Here is a 13248-nt window from a genome sequence, read left to right as displayed (position 1 = left end):
ATTCTACTTTGAAATGTTGTTACCTTAGTAAGCATGTACCTAATGACCACCACTTATGGCACTTAAGATAGGTAGCTGGAATGTGGGAGGAATCAACTCCCCAGTGAAGAGAAAGAGAAAGAGAATACTGGTGTACTTAAACAGGCTACAATTAGATCTAGTATGTATTCAAGAATCACATTTGGTACCACAAGAAGTTGTTAAATTAAATATGTTAAAGTGGAAAGTACTTGCCTCATCCTCTCACAACTCAAAATCTATTGGAGTGGTGATCATAGCAAAACAAAACATAGACTTAGAAGTATTAAAAGTTGTTGCAGACCCACAAGGCCGCTTTGTATTATGCCATCTGAAATATGAACAGCAGGAATTTACTTGCCTAAATGTGTATGCCCCCAATCAATACTCCAACCCCTTCTTCAGACAGCTCATATCGGTATCATCCCCCTTCCATCACCTCCCAATGATACTGTGTGGGGATTTAAACCTTGTATCCTCCAACATCTTAGATAAACAGGCGCATCACACCCCATCACGCAAGCTCCCCAGATTTGGTATCCCAAAACTCTGTGAACAACTACAACTGGTGGATGCATGGAGAGTCTCACACCCAACAGAACAAAATTTCTCATGTCTAGCTGCAGCCACCAATAGAATGTCTAGGATTGACTATATCCTGCTTTCCCACTTTTTATTCCCCAAGGTGGAATATGCGGAAATGGCCCCAATCCTTCTTTCTGATCATGCAGTAGTTCACATTAAGTTACACTTCACCAATAAGCAGACCCCACTGACAGCATGGAGATGCCCACCTGCCCTGGCATCATCCGTACATTTGAGAGACGCAGTAATAACTGCTTGGGACAATTATGCCAAGGACAATAAAGAAACGGAGGAGGCGGACCCCCTGTTGTTTTGGCAGGCGTCCAAACCCACTATCAGAGGAGAAATAATCTCCCAAATGGCTTTCATAAAAAAAAAAAAAAAGATCTAATTCTCTCTGCACATGTTACATCTGCCCCCCTGCAGTGCACATGGTTTTGTCCATCTAAGAAGGATTTTGTCAGAAAGAATGAACTAGAATAAACCCCAATGTCCTCATCCCACTCTGTACTGACTTCTTGGATTAACAAACTCCAAGTAGGCACCTTCAAATCAAAATTCATATATAAAGAATTACAAGAAAGATCTTTATTGACAGTACAAGAAATGACAAGTGCAGCATGGTCGCAGAAAATCCCTTTGACTACTGACATATACAAATACTACGAATCCACAATGAAGATTCTCCAGGCTTCGGCCTTACAAGAAACCCACAACAAAACAATCCACAGAGCCTTCATTTCACAAAAGCAAAGAAGCTACTTCGACCCCTCTGAGATGGGAAAATGCCTTAAATGCGGCTACCACTCTGCTTCTTTGTTCCACAACTTCTGGACCTGTGGGCACATTAAGAAGTTCTGGTATAAAGTCATGCATTATATAGAAAAACACTTTTCACTAAAACTAAAACTCCTACCCACACCAGTACTCTTCTTAAACTTCGATGAATGGCAACTTACTAATAACCAAACCTACCTAATACCATTCCTAACAATTTTGTTCACGGTGGCAAAGAAAGCAATACTGAAGTCATGGATCACAAATCACAAACCAAATCTGACCGATTTGGAGGAGATGTTGAACAGTTACATGACTTTTGACAGATACAATAATATACACTCCAACCAATCCTTAACAAAAGGTTTCCTGAAAAAATGGAAACCCTATATCAAAACTAGACCAATTGCCACCCAGGACAAAATTTTGGAATCTCTCGACCTATTCTCACAATTGAAATAAATAGCAAAAACTAAGCAGATGACCAAAACTCCTCCCAAAGAAAACACACAAAGACAACTCACGCATCCCCACCCTGCCGCTAACTATAGACGTTCTCTACTTCCATGTATTTGACCAAAAACTGAATGCTCTTAAACCCCCCCCCTCCCCCCCTCCCCCCTATTTCAACCCCAGGTATACTTCAGTTACACAATAGTTATATACCACTTACCCTAGTAGTTCTGTTATTTCAACACTCCGGTCCACACAATTGACATTGTAACACCAATATGCCATCAACGCAACCGGATAACTTCCAGAGTTATGAGATTATAGGTAGCTCAGGACAAGGAGAAGGACGCACTGTTACGTAAGCCAGCAGGCTGGCAAACAGGTTCAAGGGTTCACACCCCCAGTGCCCTACTAAGGCACTTCACTTCATTACAACAGCACCGGCCTTATCCTCATTATTGTATGTTTACATGTTTGAATGTATGTATTGCTGACAAGTTCAAATAAGCATAGAGACGACCTGTATAATTTGATAAATGTTTTGTATGTTTTTATTGTGATAAAATGCAAAACCCAATAAAAATACTTAAAAAAAACGAATAGGCCCATTACAAAAAAAAAAAAAATAGCATTTACGCATGCCCAGTGTGCTTATAAGGGATCCTGAATAGGCCTCTTAATGTATCGCAAACTTCCTATAAAAAACTGACCTTTAAACTCTCTTTACCTCTGGTTAAACATTAACTGATATGCCTCACAAGCCACTGTACTTTCATGTATACGGTATATGTATATGGTAACATGCCAGATGAATTGACATAACTCAAGCATACCTTCTAGAAACAGGTCAGTAGCTTACACTTTTGTATTAAGCCTGTGATCTAATTAAATTTACATTCTTATACAAATATATTATTCTTTATTAGAAAATATGAACGTTCTTTCTGACAAATAGTCAGTTCCATTGGAAAGGAACACAGATCAGCAAGGTCAACCTTTCGGAAATGTTATATGCTCCATAATCCTACAATTAAGTACATTAAGGTAATCTGTCATTCCGACAGTTTGCTGTTGTCTTTCTGAACAATTTGCTATGCTACTTCAATAAACCTACAGTATGTCCAGATGTAGCCAGAATTAAGCCCTTAGTATCAACAATTGCAGCATATCACACATGTCAAAAGTGCAATCTTTTTTTAGAAATTTGTAATAGGGTGCAATTTTTTTTACAAAGTCGGATCTCACTTGCGATTTCTGGCAATATTTTAGTAACAGGAATGTGTGATTTTAGTAAAGGTGTGGTTTTTAGTAATGGGAATTTGTTATTTTTATTAATGGGTAATGTGAGATTTTTTTGTTTAAATTTAAACAAATAAAAGGTGTGGGGTCCCCCCTCCTGGTCATAACCAGCTCCGGGCTCATTAAGCCGGTCCTGGTTTCCCAAATACGGGATGAAAAAGTGATGCGGCCCCCGCAGCACTGGGCTCTTGGACCGGTTCTGGTTCCAAAAATACGGGGGACAAAAAGACTGGAGGTCCTCCATATTTTGGAACCAGCACCATGCTTCAACAACCAGCTATGTCATTCCACAGCCGGGGGACACGTTTTACGCAAGGTCCCCCGGTCATCACATGTACACCCTGGCTGGTCAGACCTGGATGGGCTATGTGTGACTCCCCCAAAAAGGGGTCCCCCCAGGCTTAACCCTTCAAGAGCTGAAAAACGGGGCTGTTTTTGTGGTAAAAAATAAACTGCAAGTCTGAAGTAGCAAACATCAGCAACATTCACCTCACTGTGTGTACAGCGATACCCTGGCAGCCGCGGCTGTTCAGCAGAAGCAGCCATACGCTTTTAGCACAAGCAATCACCGGAGCTGGACAGGTCAGAGACGGATTCAGCGTTGGACTGGAAACCATGCCCCCTTAACGTGTTTCGTCACGGGGGACTTTTCAGGATGCTCTCCTGACAAAGTCCCCCCCGTGACGAACCGCGTTGGTTTCTTTAGATTTTCAAATGAAGGGACATGTAACAAGTTTTATGTGGGAGCCAACAGTCTAATAAAACTTTTTACATGTCCCTTTATTATTTAAATTACCTATCAAAAGTGTATAATTAAATATGAATATAATTTATTGTATTTTCCACACAAATATACAACACTGCTGGCAGGTTAAAGGCTTTCCTTCTGTCAGTGCAGGGGTAGAATACTCTGTCACAGTGGCGACTCTTACCATTTTGGAGGAGGGGGGGCTGCCGCAATGCACCCTGCCCCTGCTGCCTCTGCCCCCACCACGATCTCCACATCGTCTTCCACGGTCCCGGACGCCAGCCCCCTGCATGGGGCCAGTGCATGTGCAGTAACTTCATACATTCTGCACATGCGCTGACCCAAGCCTCCATGGGCTGCCTTTGCAGCAGCCCCCGGAGTCTTAATCAGATTCCAGGGTCTTGTGCATGCGCAGCATCGTCCGTATTACTCCATATGCACAGAACCCAATTTGGGGGCTGCTGCGCATTTGCGCACAGAAGGGCATCCCGGAGGAAGGGAACACCTCCCAATGGGAGTGCCTTGAGTGACTGGCAATAGGAAGTCACTGCCAGTCACATTGAAGCCAGAGCAGTCTCACAGACTGCATCTGGCTTCACTTTAGGCAGAGACAGTGGCGGATTTTACCTGGGGGGTATCTGCAGCCCATAGGTAAAAACAGCCACTGCTCTAGCACTCTTCTGCCTCTCTGCAAGTCAGCAGTGCTTATCTTATCTCCTCAATGTCATTGCTCTCTTATCAGTTACTTCTATAAGATATTCTGTGATTTCTCCTCTTTATATACTTCTCTGTGTCTCTCTCTCTCTCTCTCCCTCTCTCTCTCTCTCTCTCTCTCTCTCTCTCTCTCTCTAGCAAGGTCTCCCGGTGCCCAAAATTTCCAACTTTCTTCTCGCACTGCCCAGGCTTGGCTCTGTCCCCGCGAGCACTGTAGTTCAGTCATGTCTAACATCAAAGGTGTACTGTAGTTAATTTTGGCCCCTGTCTAAAGTGATACCTGAGCAGGGATTTCATATAAGCCTGAGCAAAGTGCAATGCCCTATTGCCTGGCAGAAGGATGGGATAATCTCAGTTTGATTATCACTCAAGTGCCCCCCAGGTATCCCTTTCTTCCTGGTGCTGGGTGCCCACCTAGAGCAATGCAGTGCCACCTGTGGACAGTACAGCCTTCTTTGGGAATACCTGATCCAATGTACAGTATAACAGAATGTGTGACCTAGATATGAACTTGACATCATGCTGAGCATGGGAGTCAGCTCTGTTGTCAGTCAAATAGGGGTGAGGGTCGGTAGCTGGAGAACCCCACAATTGTTTTGTTTTGTACATCAGGCTCCCATGATGTAGATAACTAAGTTTAGAAATCCTGATACCTTACCAACCCAATTTTATTTTGTCCTGTGTCACTCTTGATCCTTCACAGCGGTTTATCGGTTCCGTGACATAAGTGAAAGAATGACTGAGAAGGAGACTACTGATGGGAAGGCCAAGGGCACCTCCTCCACCACAGACATACAAGAAAATAACATGTATGTACAATGTTAGAAAGTAATGACACCGTTATGCTTTGCGTTGTTTTTGGCACTAAACCAATTAATTGTAATTTCTTATGATCTATGTTTATTAATGGAAGCGTTCCATAATAATTAGCGAAAAATGTACGATAAAATAACCTATAATCATTCTCTGGTCTTACCGATGAAACTATCATGTTATAATAATTAGATAATGGGTGTATGTATTTCATTTTTATTTTTGTAATGGAATAGATTATGCAATGTAGACATGATAAGACACTGATGATAAAAGCAAAGTGTAATGTTCTTTGAAAGCGGCCAAGTAACCTGTCACAAGGCTTCTGCTTAAAGCCCTCACCAATGCAATAAACCTTATCCCATGGAGGACCTGTCATGTAGTCCAAAAATGAAATATTCTCATGCCCATTTATCCTAACAAAATTAGTATTGTTAATAAACTTGGGCACTCCGACAGGAAGGGCAAAGTGGGATTACCAGGTTTTGTTCATAATGCATTGTGGTACAATTTACATATACTGTACCATACCTCCCGTCATCGGACCTGAAAACAAGACATCCTGCGCCACACCAATTAGCTCTGACCACTCCCTGTGGGGAATGCTATGTCCACCAGGGGTAAAAGGCTCACACTTTGAATTGTCGCTGATACCAGCACCACTATGATACTGTCCCAGCTGTTGGAATATACAAGCCAGTTCTCAATTGTGGAACAGTCTTTAAATCAGAACCACCCCTTGTAGATTAGGAGGTATACTACTGAGATGTAGTTGTGACATTGTAATGTATTAGAGATGCAGAAGGGAATAGCGACCGTAATTTCTAGGGGATCCAAGGCTGATGGGAGCCCACTTTATGACAGTGTGATGTAAACTCTTCACCACTAGATGGTACTAAATTTAGTACACACTGTACAAAGCAGTATAGGATTTATAACTGTAGACACGTGGGGGTAACCTGCGCACTGTGCTCTTTTCGGTGCTAGCGGCGGCACCAGCCGCACCAGTATAGGATTTAGTAATAGGCAATCACAGTGACTGTTTGGCAGCTCTCAGGGGGAATGCTAATGGACTGTGTCATGGAGCTGGGAGGGAATTTCATAGAGTATTAATTTTGCACCGCTGTAATCCACCATCTCAGGTCCCTCTGTAATTTATGTATGCAATTTCTATTCCTACTGGAGGAATTTATTATTAATTTTGATGAACATCTTTTCCACATTTTTGGTAGCAACCTCCTCCGGTTGATCACTGCCAAGGTTCCCAGGTGCACTAAAAACTCTTTCGGAGTGCACACTGGAGGGGGGAAAATACGGTTATATAAAGGCAGTTTGTGCAGGGGCATCCAAATTGCCTCTTTTTTCCTGCCAGTATAGATACAGACTGTCTGACATGCCTACGTGGATGCTGTCACTGATATAATCCTCCACCATTCTTTCAGTGGTGACCGTATCATATACAGTGACAGTAGACATGTCAGTAATTGCAGGTAGCTCCTTCAGTCTGGACCAGGGGCGAAATGTAATAGGGTGCGAATTGCGGTAAAAAAATGTGCAGCTCCCTGGAGTTCTTTTACTTGATACGTGATACTTACTTACTACGTGATAAATCACATGCGACTTAGCATGTTATAAATGGCACATCTAAAGGTGCCCATACACTAGTAAGATTTATCTTCAGATCTGGCTGGTTGGAACAAAAACATAGTTATGGATGAGTGATAGTTTGTCAGTTTTCCAGCATTTCCAAGCAAATGGTCAACTGTCATTTGCTCTCATCCATAACCATGTTTTTGTTCCAACCAGACAGATCTGCAGATAAATCTGCGTGTATATGGCCACCTAAATGGAGCCCTCCTGGGGAGCTGCCAGTGGAAACTCACCTGTGTATGGGGGCCTTATGCTCTGCATTCTACTGTAATTTGTGTTCAAGATTGCTAGAGATAAAAGTCATTGCTAAGGAGTATGTTACATGTAACATGTGTTTGCTTTCTCTAATGCATTCCATGTTTTTTCAAGGGATGAAAATGAGAAAAAGAAACAAAAAGAAAAATTGAAGTCGGTTGGTCTAATTCAGATTGTAAGTCATTATACAGAATTGTGGTTGACAGGGTGGGGTGAGATACATAAGAAGTCCAGCATCCAATGCATTGGCAAAGAGAAAAAACAATAAAAAAAATCAGAAAAGAAATGCTTCGGACTAAGGCCCTTATTCTGATCGGTGCGGCCCGATCAGAATATGCGGCCACGACCGTGCAGGCGAATCCCCGCCTTCCATACGGATCGCCACCTCCGTCCGTACGCGGATATGTGGCGATCCGCATGAAAGTGGACGGGGATACGCCTCCTCCGTCTTGGGAGCAGCCCCTGCATTCGATGGTCGCCGAACATCGAATGCAGGGCCGCACGCTCCACTAGGTCCCGCCACCCAAGACCACACGGACACTTGTCCGTGTGAAATCATGTATGGGGGCGGGCAGCTGACATCCGGCGATGTCAGATGCCCGCCCCCTACACACGCGTCACGGCTTCATTACCATGCATACGCCCCGCGTTTGCATGGGAACGCCCATGAAACGCGGGGCGTATGCATAGGGTAATGAGGCTAAGTAGCCCCTCACGCCCCTCTACGCCCCCTGTGCGGCGTGTCAAGAATACGTGCGGCGAAATCGCCTGCACATGCGCAGAGTGACCTCTGCACATGCGCAGACGATAACCATCGGCGGGACGACCGCATGCGGAGAAATCCGCACCGATCAGAATAAGGCCCTAAAAATCAACTATAGCATTACTGTGAAATGAATAACAGGGCATATTAGCAAAGGGGAACTAGGGGGCCCAACCATTAGAGAAGAATATAACCCCACCTTAAAGAGAGAGAGAACCAACCCAGTATCTATAAAGCGTTGGCCATGGGGGCAGGTGCTCTATGATGGGCTAACCAAAGAGACCAAAATAAATCGGTAGAAGTAGTGCTGCAGACACCATCAGGATAATGGCACAGACTCTGGGACAGCGCACTAGATTCTGGGACAGCGCACTAGACTCTGGGACAGCGCACTAGATTCTGGGACAGGGCACTAGATTCTGGGACAGCGCACTAGATTCTGGGACAGCGCATTATACTCTGGGACAACGCACTAGACTGTGGGACAGCACACTAGATTCTGGGATAGCACACTAGATTCTGAAACAGGACACTAGACTCTGGGACAGTGCACTAAACTGTGAGACAGCACAATAGACTTTTGGACAGCACACTAGACACAGGGACAGCGCATTAAACTGTGGGACAGCGCACTAGACACTGGGACATCGCACAAGACACTTGGACAGCACACTAGACTCTGGGACAGACCTGCAGCGTTACTTCCGCCCGGCCGGTGCGCGTCATGGCACGGCCAGACGACATCACGTTCCCCTGCAGCCGCCCAGCGGTTGCCTGGCAACAGGGGATGCCAGGGATCGCACGCTGGGCCACCTGAAGCCATTAGGGCTAGGGGGCTGGGTCCCCAGGCGGTGGCTGATTGGCTGGGCTATCTCTTTTAAGGGATTCAGCCCAGGTCAGCCCCGCCGGTGATATTGCACCATGCAGTGTGTCTAGGCCATGCTGCAGTTAGGTCCTGTCACGTCTTGGTCCTGTCTGGGTCACGTCCTCGTACTGTCATGATCCAGCCCAGCCCTGGTCCTGTCCTGGTCCTGTCTTGTTCCAGCCCTGTCCTGGTCTTGTCCTGGTTCGGTCCTGTTCTGGATAGTCCAGTCCTGCCAGTCGTTCCCAGCCTGCGCCATTCCATCCCCTGCTGCTGGGGTTTGCAGTCTGGTCACGTAAGTGCTCCAGTGGAGCCTGGTTCTATAACTTTCTTTGTTATGGTGAGCAAGCTGCCCTTTATCCTTGGTTCTGGCTTTGGTCCAGCTCTCCCAGGTACGGAGAGGCCCACGGTTGTGGGTTCATGCCTGTTTTGTGATACCGTCAGTGCCAGTGTATACAGTATTTATTTTGACATGTTTTTGTTTGGTGGCACCCCAGTCCATTGGTATCTGGTGTCTGTGACTGGGTCACGCTCCCTGTCCTTGGCCTGGTGCCATCAGGTAGGGCGTTCCTTCCAGGTAGCGCCAGTTAGATTAGATCTCCTCTTGACACTATCTCTGGAGGTTGCCGTAGACTTGTCATTACATAAAACCTGGTTGCATCGGGGTTGGAGTGGGCTTAACTCGCTGCTGCGAACGCGGCGACTACAGGAGAAGCCTAGCAATCTGCAGTCTACGGTCACCTGCCAGAGAAGGTCAATAGAGTCAGTGTAGGGTGCGCCGTGGCCATCCTAAACAGCAGTCCCGGCTGAGGGCACTGCCCACCACTTAACGCACGTTCCCGCCATGTAACAAGACTCTGGGACAGCGCACTGAATTCTGGGACAGCCCGCTGACTCTGGGACAGCGCACTAGACACTGGGACATTGCACTATATTCTTGGACAGTGCACTATACTCTTGGACATTGCTAGGGTCTCCTTGTGACCATAGCTCTGCTGGCTAGAGAGCATGGGGCCTAAACAGAGACAGCACAAAGGCCTTCTCCTTTCAATGATCCCCTGAAGAACATGACAGGCTTTACTCAATAAATATGTTCCGGAAATATGTTCCATGATCTGATATACAAAGCAAATAGGTTATTTTATTGAGGATATAAGGCAGGGATGGCCAAACCGGTCCTCGAGATCTACCAACGGTCCACGTTTTCCAGGTTACCTAGCTGGTGCGCATCTGTGGTCATTACTAACTGTCACATTTTCAAACCTGCTGCATTCATTCCTACTATAGATCCACAGGTTGCCTGGAAAACATGCACCGTTGGTAGATCTTGAGGACAGGTTTGGCCACCCCTGATATAAGGCCTAATTCAGACCTGATTGCAAGGCAAATTTGTTCCTAAATGGACAAAACCCATGTGCACTGCAGTTGGGGCAAATGTATAATAATAAATAAAGAGTAATAAATAATACAATAAATGTATGTATAATAAAGAGCAAAGCAGTGATGTCTTTAGTGATGCAAAGTTAAAGAAAAATGGAGTAGGAGACGATCGAAGGCGCATGCGTGGCCATCTTTTGTAGCATAAACATGTCTCTTTTAGAGGAGCTCTTTAATTTAAATTCATTGATAGTGAATTATCCTCACTGGTTTCTCTGCAGAATAGAAGGAGTAGAGCTGAATTTCCCACGAGGCAGACTATTCAGTAGGGATATATAGCAGGAAGACAACATATTGTGATTTCAATGATGTTATATGAAGAGCCCAGAAAGTCTTTTCCTCGCACATTGATATTAAGCCAGGGCAGGGTGCCATAGCAGGAGTGTATGGCAGCACTGTGTATAAGTAATAGGCATTATAGTAGTCAAAAATATCATGGACATGGGGAGGAGCACAGCAGCATAAATGTACAAGGCTAGATTGAAAAGTAATGCCTTCATGGCTATAAGTTTTGAAAAAAAATTTTGAACACTTATTTTGTACACTTTTTTAGTACATGATAAAGTTTATCCTCTATGTCAGTGGTTCCCAACCTGGGGTACTTGTACCCCTGGGGGTACCCTACAGACTGGTTGGGGGTGCTTGAAAATAATATTGGTAATGGCGGAAGAAGCCTCCCATTGCCGTGGAGATTAACCGTGTCACTTCCGGTTCTGTCTGCAACGTCATCAGCGCCTCTTTGCGCTTTTGTCTGATCAGCTATCTGACATCGACGATCATCTGCCCCACATTGACATGGGTAGAGGAAGCAGCAGCATTTATCCAACAGGTGTTAGCAGGAACCCTGGAGACAGTACACAGCCGGCGGCCAGACACAGAGGGACCCGATTCCTGACCACACACTACTCCCCCACTACTCCTTAATATAAGAACATGCATACCATTAAACGCCCCACCACTTGTAAGTACTGAAAGGAAGGGGTACTCATAAATGAAAACCTAATCAAGGGGTACGGCAAAGAAAAAAGTTTGGGAACCACTGCTATATGTAATGCACTATTCACTTTTCAACGTAGTCTCCATCTTTCCATGCATGTGCACTAACGGTCGACAATTCGGGCAAACCGATTGGAAAAGAAAGTTGGTGGTTGTTGTCGACACCAGGAACGAACGACAGCTTTCATCTCATCATCAAGTGTTGACCTTTAAGGTGCTCTTTCATCTTTGGGAAGAGGGTTGCAGCACCTGCAGTCCAAGGAGGTTCTGCCACACCCGTCGTACAGTCCCGACCTTGGGCCTTATTCACTCTTTCTGACAAAATCCTTCTTAGATGGACAAAACCATGTGCACTGCAGGGGGGCAGATGTAACATGTGCAGAGAGAATTAGATATGGGTGAGTTATTTTGTTTCTGTGCAGGGTAAATACTGGCTGCTTTATTTTTACACTGCAATATAGATCTCACTTTGAAGTAAAATCCCACCCAAATCTAATTCTCTCTGCACAAGTTAAATCTGCCCCCCTGCAGTGCACATGGTTTTGTCCATCTAAGAAGGATTTTGTCAGAAAGAGTGAACTAGAATAAGGCCCCTTGTGCCCTGCAACTTTCACCTCTTCCTAAAGATGAAAGAGCACCTTAAGGGTCAACGCTTCAACTCTGATGGCGAGGTGAAAAGCTGCTGTTAGGTCCTGGTGACGACAACAACCAGCTTGCCCGACGGCAAGTGTTGGAAATGGATGGGGACAATGTTGAAAAATGAATAGTGCATTACATAGAGGATAAACTGAGTTGTCATGTACAAAAAAAAGTGTTCTAATGTTTTCACAAATATAGCCATGGAGGCATTAGGTTTTAATCCAGCCTTGTTTATACAGCACAGGTTTGGGACAAGGTCAGTGGAGGCAGCAGACTAAGTCAGTGGATTTGGTCAGCAGCGAGACATAAGTTAATCAGTAATCAAGAAAATATAAGCTCCGAAAGAACAGTTAAAAAAAAAAAGTTTACTCGATAAAGCTAGAGAAAAATAATGCATAGTGCAGAAATGCAGAGATATATAACGTGTGTGCAGGATAAGATAGAGTAATAGACAATCCAATACTGAAGCAGAAATGAATGCAAGGGACAGAAAACCAAGTCATGATAATGAGCACTGAATAAGCAAATCCAGGAACAAGTTGGGATGACCATCGACCATCGCTAATAGTTTTTAGTTGATGTTGAATACAGAGATGAGGGAGAACCAGATGGTTTATCTCAACCGATGGCACAGAATAATTTTATATTATTTTTTTTCAAGGAGCATAGCTCTGCCCCTGACACTTGTGAAGCCCCGCCTCTAGGTTCTGATCCAGTCAATAAACATGAATGATCATCGGTTGATGGTTTGTAACTATCAATGGCTTCTTGCAATATTGCGATCGATGGTAACCACACCGATGGACATCCCTAGGTTCAAGGCAAAGTCTCTTCTCCAGGGAGTAGATAACAGCAGAAATTAACTGGCAAAAAATATCTATGTGTTTTATAGAGCTTTGATAAGGTATTACTCATACCCCTTTTCCACTTGCCCGAAAACCCAGGTTAGTGAGTGGCTCAGGGGAAAAGGGTTAATCTGGGAATTCAAACTGGATAGTTTCCAGGGTTGGTCCTGGGTCGGAGTGTAAATGGGAATCCTTGATGGATGTGACCCTGGACCCGTCTACAGCATATTAAGCAGTGGCATATTATAATGGGTGCAGAGTCTTTGGTACACATGGGCCCACACTGAGCACGCTGCACCCATTGTTATACTTACCTCTACAGAGTCCCACAACACTGACAGAAGTGCTGTGGAGAGCCCTGCTGTGCCATTATTCTGAATATCTGTGCATGCAC

At 44.7% G+C, this 13248-nt stretch overlaps 1 pseudogene; it reads left to right on the top strand.

Moving 5' to 3' along the window:
• The first annotated feature begins 1278 nt into the window (after window positions 1–1278).
• The window catches only part of LOC146005808 (ATP-binding cassette sub-family B member 5-like), a 44983-nt pseudogene continuing 33013 nt past the window's right edge, over window positions 1279–13248 (top strand).

Source organism: Crinia signifera, chromosome 5, assembly GCF_055691185.1.
Source record: "Crinia signifera chromosome 5, ASM5569118v1, whole genome shotgun sequence".
Taxonomy (NCBI): Eukaryota; Metazoa; Chordata; class Amphibia; order Anura; family Myobatrachidae; genus Crinia; species Crinia signifera.
This window is presented reverse-complemented; position numbering and strand designations above follow the sequence as displayed.